General features: G+C 35.9%; 1 protein-coding gene across 1 annotated transcript in view; it reads right to left on the reverse strand.

Moving 5' to 3' along the window:
• The window catches only part of PACRG (parkin coregulated), a 459,177-nt gene that overhangs the window by 376,773 nt on the left and 66,492 nt on the right, over positions 1 to 15,912 (reverse strand). The window lies entirely within an intron of this gene.

Here is a 15,912-nt window from a genome sequence, read left to right on the forward strand (position 1 = left end):
TTCTAATAAAAATAGATTAAATATTTTTATACTCCATCTGCTATAAAACTCATCAGATTTACCTTAAGAAGCAGGTGAACATTCCTGTGCTGATAAAATAATTTTGTAAAGCAGAATACATTCCAAATATATGTACATTTATTAATGACACAAAATTTAGATTTTTGACATAATGACTCTGATACTCAATTGCATTCTCAAGCACATTTTCTGTACTAATTTGATGGCTCACAGCGGGGCAGGCACTTAGATTTATGGTTTCCAAAATACAGGTAATTTTGCACTATTTTAAGTTACTTTTTACTTCATTCCACTTATGACTAATGGTACGCATTGCACAAGGACCTCCATCACTAAGGACTTCCACTGCGCCTCATATATTGCAACCATCCAGTGTGTGATGGATGAAAGAATGCTCAGAACAAACAAATGAACAGGGCACGTGGTTAATACTAAGTTTCCTCTCCTTTCATTTAATTCTATTAATTTCTCAGATGCAACATTATATTGTTTAACTGTCATAGATACCTTGACACGCTTATATGAAAAAAAAAGTATATTATGCTGTGAATCCATCAGATTGTGTCTCCACAAGCATACACATCAATCTTCCCTGTAGGCCAGGCTTTGCCTGAACTGGAAGCTCATACTTAGTGTGACCCATGTAGAGACAATAGGGATATGACATTTCTGTACCCGGAGTGTCTGCTCACGTGTGTCTCATCATTTCTTGTTTGTTTTCCTAAATCTTCTTACTAGTGATGATTTTATTTTCAAAAGAAAAGAGAAAGAGGACATGCAAAGCTGATTTGGTTGGTTATTTAAGCTTCCTTATATTGAAAATGTGAAAAGGACTTTTCATAAAGGAAATATATATTTGCATGTGCTCATAAAATATTTATGTTGAAATATACAAAACAGTCATTCATGATCCCTTAATTAGTCTTTAAGTAGAATAAGAACTTAATTAAAATATAATATGTTAATTCATTAGTGTTGGATTATAACTTTGACACTGATTTTCAGCAATAAATAGGTCCTGAAAACACACAATGTGTTTGGTTATTTTCATTGTATTTTCTCTTTAACACTTTCTTCTTTTGGATATCACTGCATTTTAACAAGTGATAAGCATCAAGTTAGGACTCTTCTTTTTTAAAAGAATTGGACAGTATTTCCAAACGGCCTCTGGTGAAATGTCACTTTAATAAAGGGGTCTCCTCTGACTACCCATAAAACTGTACTCTCTCCTCCCATGATTATCTCTATCACCTAGCCTTATTTTTCCTTATAATATCACCATTTAACAGTCTCTATATTTACTTGTTTGGTTGTTTTTTTTTCTTCCTACTATAATGGAAGCAGCATGAGGACAGAGAATTTGTCTGCTTTATTCGCTGCTGTATTTCCAGAGTCTAGAACAGTGCCTGGCATATCATAGGGATTCAGGTAATGTCTGTTGAATAAGTGGATGTTTCTTACTAAGTTGCATGAACATCAATTAGATGACACACAGTTGAAAACAACACACACACAAGGATACCATTTCAATATGATCAGACCACTAGAGTTTAAATAAACTAATTCTATTTATCATAAATAAGTAACATTCAGTGAGCTGATCCCATATAGGTCCTAAAAGAACTACAGACTACATTCTATAAAGAAATATAAAAATAAACAGCTATCAAAAGATCTATGGGGCTAGAAAATAAAATTTAAAATGTGTCTAAGACAACCATCCTTACTCTTGGCTCCAGAGTAGATGAAAATTCAAATTGTTACTGTATTAAACAAATAAAACATGCAAAAAGTAAAAATATAATATGTTAATGAATTATTTGAAACAGTGACTTTAAAATCTTTATTAATGATGTATCAGGCTATGATAGGTGAGAGTTAAATAGTACCCTGCCCCTGTCCTTCCAGAGTCCACCATCACAAGGAGAGACGTGAAAACAGATTTCTATCTTCCTCAGCAACAGAACTAGTAACAGGGTGTGCTTATCTTCCCAGAGATGGGGACTAAACCATGAGTAAAGGTTGAGAGGCAAGAAACAAGACAGCATGTTTTTGAATCCACACGCCCCAAGGTTTCTGATGTATAAAGTACAAGACAGCAAATGATGAGAAAAATTCGGGTGACGGTTTAAGAAGCCAAATAGTGATGCTTTACATTAATAACATGAAAAATTCCTTACCAAAAATGTTTTCTATGATACTGGTGTATTCCGTAGAGGATGTATTTATGGGTATAGAGCTCATTATTTCTGCAAATGGACATGAACTCTAGTATTATTGACGAGACAAAATATTACTTTCCCCCTTCCCTCCACTTCCCCAATGGTACAGTCACAATCATGAGAGTCTACATTTCTTTCTCATGAAATGAACCATCTGCTAAATTGCTGCTTGAGATTTGAAGCTAGTCCCAATTGTTAGTTTATTAAATGTAATAAGTTACAATAATGAAGTGTTAAAATGATAACCTATACAGGCAGAGAAAGCTAGATATTCCCAAATAGAATTATAAAAATCTTAATTTTGTATTTTTTTGACTTGTGGTTTTAATTTTACCAGTCTAACACACTAGCATTTCTTGTATTGCAACTAAAAACATATAAAGAAAGAAATGTACATAAAAGAGCAATCTCTTTTGTGCATATACAAATATTTCATTAACCAAATAACTCTTCAAAAATATGAATTAATAGTAAACCTAAAAGATTTCTTTCTGTGAAGGATGATATATAAAAACTAAATTCTCTTTAATCCAATGTTATTCTTTGTTGATTTTTCAAAAAATACTTAATGATGTTTAGTAAAATTTTATACAATTTATTGCAAATGGAAAACATTTAAAAGATGTTTTTCAATTGATAAATTAATCTTTCTCAAGAGATTCACTATTATCAGATATGAGCAATGAGAAGATAAAGGTCTCCTTAAAGTCATCTCACCCACCTTAATTTGCTGGTTAAATTTTACAGGATGAAAGTTGAAATCTTGAGTCCAATACTGAAATCGGAACAAGATGTCTATACATACATACATACACATGTACACACATACACTTTATATACAAATATGAGAATTGTGATTGGCATACAATTTTATGCCTTTTCCTTGTGATTTTTCTAAGCTCAAATTTTACTGCCTTCAAAGGAGATTTACTATGTATCTGTCTGAGATCATGCACCCACACACACATAGTCAATCATGCAATACACATTAGCTGATTATATTTGTTTAAATAAAAAGGCTTCCATGAGAAACATGAAGAGTATTTTATTTCATTGTCTTTTTTGCACAGGAAAATTTTGGAATTGGTCTTACAATCCCAAGGTGGTTCTTTCCCTGTAACTAAGCAAAGATATTCAGCTAGTTGCCAAAACAATCCTATAGAAAGATCTCCGGTCAATTTGACCAAAAAAGCTATAAATGCTGGATGAAAAGTTACAAAAATGCATAGCCATTCTCAAAAGTAAGAAAGGTGAATACCGAGTTCCCAGAAATGAAGAGGAAACTCAAATCTCCAGTAGCGAGCAGTAGCTGGGTCATGAAACCTGGAACCCGATTCACGTAAAAACTAGTTCAGAGCCTGTGTCTGTGGAGACACACTGAGAGCATACCACAGGGATGCCTCCTGATCTCGGTCCTGAGGGATTCCCAAGGAAAGTACTCCCAGTGAAAATATCATAGCTCCCAGTGAAAATATCATAGAGCACACGAAGAAACAAAACAGGTGAGAGTGAGCGAGAGCCGTCAGATTCAAACTCAGACCCCAGCAACTGCAGATGATAGATGAATGCGAGAGAAAATTTAAAGGAATATATTTAAAATATATGACCCAATAAAGAAGGTAAGAGAAATCAGAAAGTAAGAAAAAGACATTTTTTAAAAAAAGAACAGGCAGATCTTTTAAAGCAATGAAAATAAATTCTAGAATTGATATTCACTGAAACTGAATTTAAAAAAATTTCAACACACAAGTTAAACAGATTAAACCTAATCTAACTGAAGAAAATGAATTATTAAATTGGAAGACAGATTTGAGACAATGAAACACAGTGAAGTAACGAGATAGGAAATAAGAAAATATGAGATAAGATATGGAGGCTAGAACGAGAAAAGCCAGCTTATATTTTTGTTTGTTTGTTTACATTTTTTTTTTTTTTGAGGAAGATCAGCCCTGAGCTAACATCTGGCAATCCTCCTCTTTTTGCTAAGGAAGACTGGCCCTCAGCTAACATCCATGCCCATCTTCCTCTACTTTATATGTGGGACACCTGCCACAGAGTGGCTTGATGAGCAGTGCCATGTCCGCACCCAGGATCCGAACCGGCCAACCCTGGGCCGCTAAAGCAGAACATGCGCGCTTAACCACTGCGCCACCGGGCCACCCCGCCAGCTTATATTTAATAGGGACTCTAGAGGTCTTCAAATTTAAGTCAGACTGATTCCCAAACAGGATAAATCTTTAAAACTCACACCTAAGTAAAAATAGTGATAATAGTATATGCTTCAAAATACACAGCAGAATTTTGGAGTCAGTGACATCTTATTGACACTTGGGATTGCCACAATATGTAGATATATAGGTATGTGGATTGATCATCTGAAGGCTATTTTAAAGGTAAAATTTGCTATTTCTTTACATAACAATAAGCAGGCTGAAGTAGGAGAAAAAACAAAAGTGTCAGCAAGAAAGGTTGAGGAAGATTAGCCCTGAACTAACATCTGCCGCCAATCCTTCTCTTTCTTGCTGAGGAAGACTGGCCCTGAGCTAACATCCGTGCCCATCTTCCTCTACTTTATATGTGGGATGCCTGCCACAGCATGGCTTGCCAAGCTATGCGTAGGTCCACACCCGGGATCTGAACCGGTGGAGCCCTGGCCGCAAAAGCGGAATGTACAAACTTAACCACTGCACCACTGAGCCAATTCTGAAGTAGCTGATTTTTAAGAAAAAGTGCTATCTGCTTCTATTCTCACTCCCATCAATGTCACGCCTGCATCCATTCATAGCCAACTCTCAGAAAACAAACGAACAGGAATGAGGGACAGAGACCCCTTGGTAGCACATGGCATTGCATCCTAGAAAGCAGTGTGCCCCACGAGCAAAATGCTACAGGTAAGGGCAGAGGAAAGCAGAGGTGGGCATATACGCATTTTAGGGGTTGTAGATGTTTGCCTACTCCATTCTGTCTTAATATCAGAAGTCACAGAAGATCCTCTTTTAGACCAACAAAATAGGATCAGATGAAGCACATTCACAACAGACACTGGGTATTGGCTAGGAGCTGGGCGGTCTACCTAAGTATAGCTGATAAGGAGAGCTCACTTTCCCCAAGGAAGAGTGAGTGAGGCCAAGCACAACGGCATGCTCCATATGTTAGCAAATGCCAGTTCTAAATTAAGGTAAACCAAAGATAAATAAGCAGTAATATATGGGTTTTATAAACATCCTGCTCAAAAAAGGAAACACAATGTCAGCGTATTGACTTAGTGAGGAAGCCCTTTTAAATTCACTACGGCAGAAATCAGTGATTTTTAGAAACAGACACACTCAGGGATTCAAGAAGCCAAATCTTTATGAAAGAAGAGCAGAAATCCATATGGGAAGGATAGGCTGAGGCAAAAAGAAAAAGATTCTATCTTCAAGGAAAGATGAGATACGTTTGCAAGACACGATATACACAAAATATACGATAATGTTGATAAGAATATTGCTGATGATAGCAGAATATTGAGGGAAAATGTTAATATCCAAGAAAAACATTAACATCCAACAACAGGGAATTGGTTAAACTATGGAACACTCTAGAGAGTCTCAAAATAATTTTTAAAGTGCATATTCATTGACATGGAAAGATAGTTATGACTTTAATAGAAAAAATTTATGAAGTATGAGTAAAATGTTTTTAAAAATTTGAATACATTTACAGATTTGCCTATACAGAGGAAAAAGGGTCTGAAAGTTAACACTAGCAAATTAGTAGAGACTATCTCAGCATGTGGGATTATGATTGATTCATATTTTTTATCTTTGCTTATCTGGGTTACAAAATGCAGATGAATAAATCAGAACATTTTCTACAATAAACTTGCTGGTACAATAATTTTTAAGCCAATGTATATAATGATATGAGTGAAGAAATGAGCTATATAAAGATTTGCAAGGCTAAATATAGCAGTGAAGTAAAATTTGAATTTGAGGCAGTAACAGACAAACTGATACTAAAGAAAATAGAAAACAAGTTTTGAAAAAATGAATAAAGAGATGAAAATGTTGAGGGAGATGGTGATAGGATAAAATATGTTTACAGTCTACATATAATATTGATTCTAAGAAAGCAAATAGAAAATTTGTGACAAAATAATAATCTATGACATTGTGGAGGAAAATTTTCCTAACTTGAGAAAAAGTTTCAAGTTAAGTAGATAGAATAAACTTACTATATCAGAGAAAGAATTAATGAAAAGACAAATTACACAAGGAAGCAGATTTTAATTATCCAAAAATAGTGCAATTACCCAATCTGTCAAACAAAACAAGCAACAAAAATAAGATCAAAGGCATAAAAATCAGACTGATCTTCATTTCTCAGCACCTGTGTATTGGAAGACAATGACATTACATTCTTCAGAGATTTGGAGGGGAACAGTTGTAAATTAAATTTCATATATGAAAGTTAAAAAATTATATTTTCAAGATACTCAAGGATTAAGAAACATTCAACCTACGTACCTGCATTTTATAAAATTTCTTAAAGATATACATGAACAGGGAGAGCTGAATCTTAATAAGAACTCAAGAAGTGGGAATTTATGACTTGGAAGTCTTATGGATTTCCCTTATTCAGACTGGAATGCAATCTTGGAAATTCTGTAGGACCTTTTGTTGTAAGGGATATGTCTTAGATTAGGGGCAGAGATTGGTTTCGTAATGATTCTGTCTATGATCTTTGCCCATTTTTATATTTTTCCCATTAGCAAGAAATGTGCTTCATATTTAATAAACTTTTTTCTAAATACTTGTTGCTGTTCTCCAAAAATATACTAACAATATGTTCACACTGACAAATCCACTTATGTCGTCGGCACATAGTGTAAGAACTGCTAAAGGGGAAGCTGTGTGTGCCATTGCTAAAGCAGAGCTATACAGAGACACATATCAGCATGTGTTTTCCAATGGCCTCGAGTAATGACCGTTGAAAACTTTAAAATGCATATTAAACTATTTTCAGTCTTTTCTGTTGTTGCTGTTGTTAAATTGGAGAAAACTATTCATCATTAATACTCCTGTGGCAGTTATGTGCATTATTAATCTCCTTTCCTAATTAGGCTCTTGAATGTTCCTTTGAGTTCCTTAAAAGTAATCCTATGTAGCACGATTTCAACAAAGCAAAAAACGTACATGTAGAAGGAAGACTGAACTAAAACATCAATGTACTAAGTGTTATCTCAGGATGAATGTTGTCTTCTGTACATTTTTTAATCAATTTTCCAAATTTTCTATAATAATCGTTACTTTAAAACTAGAAAAAAATCCGAAGATCTAAGAATAAGTGCATACAATTTTTATAGATCATACAATGACAATTTTTTTTAAGTATTATACACACTATAATCTCAACCATGTGAAAGAAAGATAAGAAAGATAAGACAGAATACTTTCATGTTAACAGTTGCATTCAGTGGATGGTGGAATGGTGAGAGATTTATTTATTCCTTCCACTTTTCAATATTTTCTTATTTTATAAAATAAACAGATATATTTCATACTAAGAATAAAACTTTAATAATAAAGATAAAAATTTACATTTTTTTACATGAATTCAATTGATTATCCTACCCATATTAATTTTCCACAGAACTTTCAAGGTCAGGATAATCTTTTTCATGAAAGTAAAATACAGTTTCCTATAATTGTTGCCTCAAATATGGATTAAAATCGATATGATCATTTATTAATACTTTATTTAGATTTTACCTGAAAGAAAAGGAGAAACTTCAACACAACTGTGGGGCATTGAAAATTAACTACAAATCTAGAAGCCTTAAATGTAAAGAGACACTTTGACCTCTCTAAATAAAAACATCAAACATTGATTTTGTCTTTACTATCATACCGTCAATCTGATTCCATTTGTCATCTGTCAAAGAACTTTTGATCTCAAAAGCGCTTCAGTAAAGAAAAGGGATAAGACGTGATGAGATAGAGAGGGAACCATTCATTAAATTACTAATTGGAACAGAACTGGAGATTTGCCCTGTGGGCAGATACAGAAAAATCATCAAAGTCCGGTTGGTGTCCCCAACACACATTTTTAGTTTACAGATGACACTACTGATACTTCTGAAATGGCAACATTTATCGTTGGGAGGGTGGCAGCAATCCCACTTCTTGGTGGGGTGGTGAGTGACAATACCGTATCTTAGCTGTGGCACCCTAAAACTACCAAGACCGGACTGCTTCTACTTTTCAACAGCGGGGTTGGTTTAACTTCAAAAACCAGAGTGATTTGTTTTTGTTCCAGTTGTCAGTGGACTGGGATCTGAAATTTACAACATTGCTTGTTTCCCTTGGGCTTCTGGTCATGTGAATTGTCTTTAGTCTACCAAATCACTGTCACACAGCAGTGGTCGACCTTTCTTTTCAATCTATGCACTTTCCAGGAGTTATAAATCAGTTGACTTTCAAGCTCGATGAGATGGCATATGCCCTAGTTTGAAGAACAGATGGAGGCTTGGGGGAAAATTGTTTCTGCAGGCTTGCTACAAGCAGCACTGCTCCATAAAAGTGAACTATTCGTGCTAATTTCTCACATAAATTATATAGGCAGCAGGGAGCACCAGCCCATTCAGCAGAAAATCTTTCATCTAGCTTTCAGAGGTCATCTAACCAATTTAAATTAAAGTTATTTCTGATACATGGTTGTATTTTCATGCTGTACACTTTTAAGACATAGCAATTTACACCAAATAAAAGAATGGCATTAATTGTGCATGCAATCCCCTCCTCCAGAAAAACAGAGAACACCACATTAATTGCCAGAGGATTATTTTTTTCAAGACTTCTAGAATAAGCTCTGTCTATTAATTAATCACAGAGGAATTAATAGTGGAAACGTGGCAGCTCTCTTGTACAAAAATCAGGTAAATTGTCACTTCTGTTGTAAAATTTGCCTTACAAATTCTACTAAGGCCTGTTATCTGAACTCAAGCTTTGGCAGTTATCAAAAGAAACAGAAGCCCAGGACAATTCCAAGAGAACATTCATTCTTCTTCATGTGAAACAAATTATTCAGCTCTTAAATAAATTTGCCTACAAGATTTCAAAAATCAATGTCAGTTTTTAGCAGGGGGCTAATAGATACAATATTAATTTTTTGATTCCTTAAGAAATTGAAACATTAAGAAATTGAAGGCACCAAAGGACTAAATGATTAGTCAAAATTACAGAATTTTGAGAACAGTATACTGAGGGCTAATGCATCAGGTGTCACATCACAGTGCAACTTACTTTAAAACACAATAGTATTTACAGATAATGAGCTATCATGGTTTGGGGCTGATTTTAATTGTAAGAAAATTAGTGCACATTTTAATAATAATTATATTCAATAACTATTTTTCCTAGTAGGAAATCATCAGTTATGTCAATGAAAACAGTTACATTGACAGAGCTTTTTATAGTTCATGAATGTCAATGCTGCTAAGAACTGAAAAGAAGAGAAAAGAATGAGAACAGACCAGAGAAGAAATTCTGAATAGAGTCATACACGAGCATTAACAACCAGTGCGTTAACACAGAATTGAAGGCATTGTCCAGACCCCATCAGTAGAAATTTTAAAAACCAACTTAAGCATCCAATTAATTTACGCACAGTGCTTTCTTTACCTGATTGTTCAAACTGGACATATATTTTCAGGTATTTAGAAAGAAAAATGAACTTGTCATTCCGAAGTTTAAGAAATCCGTAGTCATGGGTATAGCATTTACATATAATCTAAGGAGCATTTTCACGGTAAAAATTCAACCCACTGAAACTACTGTATGTAACTCTGAACTGTGCATTCAAACTAACTTGCTGGTGCTAATCTTCCTGTTTTGCTACCAGAAAACTTGATCTTTATGGCTAACTTCTAATGAATATTTGTTCTTTGAAGTATCTAGTGAACATCTCAAATACAGTTATTTTAGTAATCATGATACAAAATTTCTTACAGCGCTCAATTCAAAAGGGCCGTACCAGTCTTCCAGTAGATGGTCATGACTGACAAGGAAAGAAAGGCCTAGAGAGTGAGAGATCTGGTCATGAAACAGTGTGTAGAAAAGTAAAACTTCAAGATCATCAGCTTTAGTATGCTTTACCTCCATTCAATACCTATCAGAGGGCACCTTCTCTGTGCCAGATACTGTTCTAGGCACTGGGACACATGAATGAACAAACCGGAAATACAGACAAAGTCCCTGCCTTAGAAGACATCAGGCTATGCCACTTTTTATCAACCTTGATCTTGGGTCCATTGTAAGCCCCTATCTAATTTTCATCTTCTCTCATCTTTCTTAATACATGTTAACTTTCTGTACTTTATAGTTCTTTGCAAAACAACTTAAAATGTTTTAGTAATAAAGTAGGGTATAAACATATAAATGAATGCGTTTATACAATTCATTGGCAAAAAAATGCAAAAGTGTGTTTTTAGTTACCTAATTAACATTAATTTATGAAGTCCCTTTTTAATAGAAAAACAAAGTCATGTGATGCAAATTTTAATCAACAGGTAACTTTATAATTAATATTTTAATCTCAGGGGAAGTATGCTTTAATGGTGCAATTGTGTACGTCTCCAATAGGCCAGTGAGGGAGGACATTTTTGGCAGTGAGGAGAGGCCATTCTCACCGGTACCTGCCTATGCATATCAGTCCTGGCTTCGTTAATTTTATTCCAATATAACTGGCTTCTAGAAATCATTTACATATTGAGTAAAGGATACCAAAACAAGAATGCAGAAATGCCCTGGGCAGCTATGCTATTTTGGACCATGCCCACCACAACATTGACAGACGAAGGGTACAAGGTGCTGAGAGAGGGGAATTAGAGGCAAATACAGTCCATTTTGAGCTTTTCCTTTTTTAAGACAACTTGAAGGTTTGCAATTTTAGTTGCATTTGTAACAGGGTTTTTATTATATACTGATTTGACTCGACAGTTATAGAGTGTCTATTTCTTATTCAAACCTCTCTAATATCTGGGACATCCTTACGCATCTTCGTTAGAAATTTAGTGGAAAACAAGGCTCTCAGTGCATGTCACATTCTGTCACATAGCATGGTATGATGACTAGATGAAAAAGCTGATTTCTATCAGTATCTACTGCATCAGAATGCCTATAAAGGAAAGGAATTTAGAGACACCTTAGTGTAGATGTAGCTGTTTTCATCTTATTTCATCAAAACAGGTCAATAGGTTTATAATACCATATAGTTACTTCAAAAATATGATGGGACTACGATATTTTTCTCCAACTCTTTCTCCCCAGATCTATATTGAAGTGGTTATTTTAAAATAATTGGTGTTCCCATACTATTTTAAAACAGTGGTTTGGAATCAGAATTTATAATAAAATAGTGAATTTCATAGTGCTACCTATGATTCATATTTGTGCTCCCCATTAAGTGTGTAAGTAACGATTATTATGTCAAGTTTGAAATGATTTCAGATTCCTACCCAAAATAGAGAACTAGAATGGGCTGCCGGCTCCTTCTCCAAAATCCATCCTGGAAAAACTAGAGGGGAAAATGTGAATTCTAGGAAGTAACAAACAAAAGGAAGAAAAGAGGGAGGAAGAGGGGGAGGAGTGAGGAAGAGAAAGGGGAGAAAGAGGAAGAAGTAGAAGAGGAGGAAGAGGAGGGCCAGGAGGAGGAGGAAGGAGTGCAGTGGGGGGAGGGAGAGGAGGGGGAGAAGGAAGGGGTAGGAGAAGGAGGAAGGGGAGGAGCAGTGGCAGGGGGTGGGGGGACGATGACATGGGACAGGGACACTCCTGAGGAGACCTGAAGGCTGACTTAAACCGATGGGGAAGGAAGGGGGATGGAGGATGCCTGGAGGCAGAAGTGCAAGGATAGCTTACAGAAAAGCGGTGTAAACTCCCACATAATTTCATGTGCCCCTGTGACTCGTGCTGTAATGTTTGGCTTTAGTGCAATTTAAAACTCCTCTTCACCAAAGGGCCACCTTCTAGAGCTATGCCTCGCTTTACCTCCCCATAGGCAGCAGAGGTGGAGACAATGTGCTGAATGTTTTGCACAGGCATATAGCATTTCCTCTCTCTCCAGAAGGTCCAGAGGCAAGACTTTCAGGTGGAGCAGCATCCCCACCCCCACACTGTCCTTGTACTCGGGGCATGATTCATATTACAGAAGTACAGGAAATTGAGGAATGGAAATTTAAGACGTGGAAACTCAAACACAATTTTTAAATGCCCATTGTTCATGCTTATTATCTGCTTTGTAACTTATCCAGCATGGTTAGTTCTTTTTCGCTTCTGTTGCCTGTATATTCCAGATATTGAAGAGATCGGCAACAGAATAAAGTTATGTTTCCTGAATGCTAGGAGAGTCAAGAAAAATGCAGAAAAAGAAGCACATTAAATTTGTATGTAATTATCATGCTTTTATAATGGATTTAACCATTGATAATCAAGAATTCTTTTGTTATATTTAGAAAATGCATATTTAAAAATAAAAAAGTATGCCAGAGCTTGCCTGCTAGATTTCATATTCTAGACCAGATCTCTTCATCTTTCATAGCTAACTAACTTGCCACTGAGAAGTACATACAAAATTTCACTATAAATATTTTGCAAAACTTTTTTCATATTTACCAAGGAATGTATGATAAGCACAAACAGGCATGAGAAAAAAATGCATATATCAGTCCTAAGTTTTCATTTTAATAACAATTTTCACAGAGCTATAGTCTTCTCCCTGGCTAGCGGGTTCAGGCATTTATTTTTGACTGTTATTATCTTAATCTAGAGCAGCACTGTGTAATATGGTAACCATGTGGCTATTTAAATTAAAATTAATTAAAATTAAAAATTTAGTTCCTCAGTCTCACTAGGGACATTTTAAGTGCTTGATGGCCACATATGGCTAGTTGTAATGTATTAGACAGTGCAGATGTGGAACATTTCCATCATTGCAGAGAGTCGTATTAGACTCTGCTCTGATCTTTAGCGATGCCATTAGGAATAGACTACGCTGCACAGATTACCACATTCGGTCTGCCCTGTTGTTTTGGCATGTGGAACAAATCACCATTTTCACGTGCACCAAACCACAATGGCACTTCAGGATGTGAGTTGAGAAATTTAAACTTGCAGAGACATTTACCTATCCCTAACTCTTACGTCTATTTTCTGACATCATTCAGTCATTTATAATATACTACCATAGACTGCTTTTGTTGTTTCAAGAATACATGGTGATTTCTACTATGGTGATGATCAGGTCAGCTAATCCAGAACTAGTAGAACGGGAATTTGGGCAGGGATCTCTGTCAGCTACTTCACAGATCAGAATGAGCCTAAGGTGCTGCGACAGCCTTCATCCTGGTTCAGGGCAGTGATTCCTAAGTATTTCAGAGTCACAGACCTCTGGAAATTCTGATAAAAGAAATGGACCTTCTTACCACTTAAGTATGCACACCATTTCAGACACTCACAAACCACCTTGGGGTCTAGGGTTTTCATAAGGATGGTAGAGAGGGGACCGGAATTTCCTGGGAAGCACAGCTCTTCTGGGGCCTTCAGTGAGGGGCAAGCTGTGACGTGAAGATGAAAGGTCTGCTTGACCAGGGCCTCTGTGCTCTGTCCACACACGGGGAAGTACAGTGCAGGGTCTTCAGTTGTTTGTTTGGGGCTGGGGGCAGGGAGCTCTACTTCCTTCAACATTCAAGGCCACGTCCTTAGGAATGACACCCTGAAGAAGTCCTCTGCTCCCACCAAGGACCAGATTGTCCCCACAGTACATGCGCCAAGCAATAAATATGAGTATATCAAGAGATTGTTCACAAGCCTATGCTTAATAATTTTAACGTTTTATTTTCAATGTTATAGTAATACAACTGAAATGTGGTTGGCAAAGCTTGAAAAGATAGAAGTCTACAGGTTATAGGGTAAGATGTTTCTTTAAACGTATGCTATTATCCTACCAGTGGAGGCAAATAAATTGCTTCCTCTTTATTCTGACTTTTTAGCTTGCTGAATCAGTACTATAGTACTGATTAGTCGATAGTAGCTTAAAAAAATTAAGATAGCTATAAAAAAGAAAAGCCATTTATATCCCTTCTGACTGTTGGATTATCAAAGATAAAGCAAAATGATTCACCCTATATTTTTATTATTTTCAAGAGGAATTTTTTCTTGTCTCTTGACCCATACGATTATTTGAACAGGTCAAAATAAATCTATAAGTTCTTTTTACTGATACAATTTTTATGTGCTATAATTACTTAATACACCAAAATCCGGTCACTTTTTATTAAAAAATATGGCATACTCTTTTATTCAAAAAGAATCAGGTTTTTAAGAACTTCCACTGTGTTATCTTGTGTGAACCAGTACATAACAAAGAACACAAAACTCATGTAATTAATCAAATATAAATAAACCCAAAAATTACAGTACAGTTTTGGGAATATGTCCTTATGTTAAGACTAAAATATCTACATTAGTTATACTTGCTCTAAATTCTTTCTCACCATATGCACGTTTTCACCTAATAAATTCACATTTTAATAGAGACAATTAAAAGGAAGATAATAACGTCCTTCATCCTCCTAAAAAAATTTATGACAAAATTTAATAACAGGGATCCCTTCAGATTTCTCTTGCCAAATAATTTCTAGTAATTCTAGGTTCAATAACTTGAATGTCAGATGACTGCTCAAGATTTAGAAATGTCTGATGATTATACAAAAACATTTGAAGACATACTAGAAATAATGAGAACAATTCTTTGAGTTTTTCCATAAAGGAAGGAAGAGGTTATTTCTAATGAATCTTTCTAAGCTATTTATTTTGATGAATTCTTCATTTTGCCCACTTTTTTTTAACATAAATTTATTTGTTACTGATTACAAACAGTTCCTGCGGGATCTTCAGATACTACTGTGGGGCTTTTTAGTTGTGTGTCAGTTGCTTAAACGATGTTTGGCAAAACTCTTTTCTGTTCCTTTACCTGATGCACGGCTCACACATGGGCGACTGCTCTTCTGCTTTTAGGCGGAGAAGCCCTTTTAGCTGATAAACCCCACCCAGAGCAAAGTCGTTGATAACAAAAATAATTAAACAGCAGAAACCGGTTAGAGATCAGCACTCGTTTTTCAAATTAAATGTAAAAGCCTTCTCCAGTTAAGAGATTGGCAAGTTTTTACAAATAACATCAGTGAGCCTTTTAGAAAGAAACACAGCCACATTAGAATGGAGTCATTAGGCAATACATTTATTTTGAAGCCAATTAACCTTTTGTCAGAAGAATGTCGCTGCTGTAATGGTTTTAGCGGCCGGGGTCAGCCTCTAACAGGGCACGTATGACAGCCACTGCGCTGGTTGACACGTGCTGCGGGGAGAGAGCAGAGCGCGGCAAGAGAACCGGCCTTCTTTTGTATTCCGCTCTGCATTTCCAGGGAGCAGACAATCTTGACCTATCCATTTAGGTAATTAAAGCTTCCATTTGGAAGTGTCCTGCAGGAAGGTGAAATTTGGGGGAGATAAATGGCTGTTGCTCTCCCGATCCGGCCACCAGTTCCATCATTTGATGGACTGCCTGAAACAGGCTCGGCTGCCAGGTTCTCATAAAAATAGAGATGAATTGGGCAGCAGACAATTCTCTAAGG

This window comes from Equus asinus, chromosome 1 (genome assembly GCF_041296235.1).
Source record: "Equus asinus isolate D_3611 breed Donkey chromosome 1, EquAss-T2T_v2, whole genome shotgun sequence".
NCBI lineage: Eukaryota > Metazoa > Chordata > Mammalia > Perissodactyla > Equidae > Equus > Equus asinus.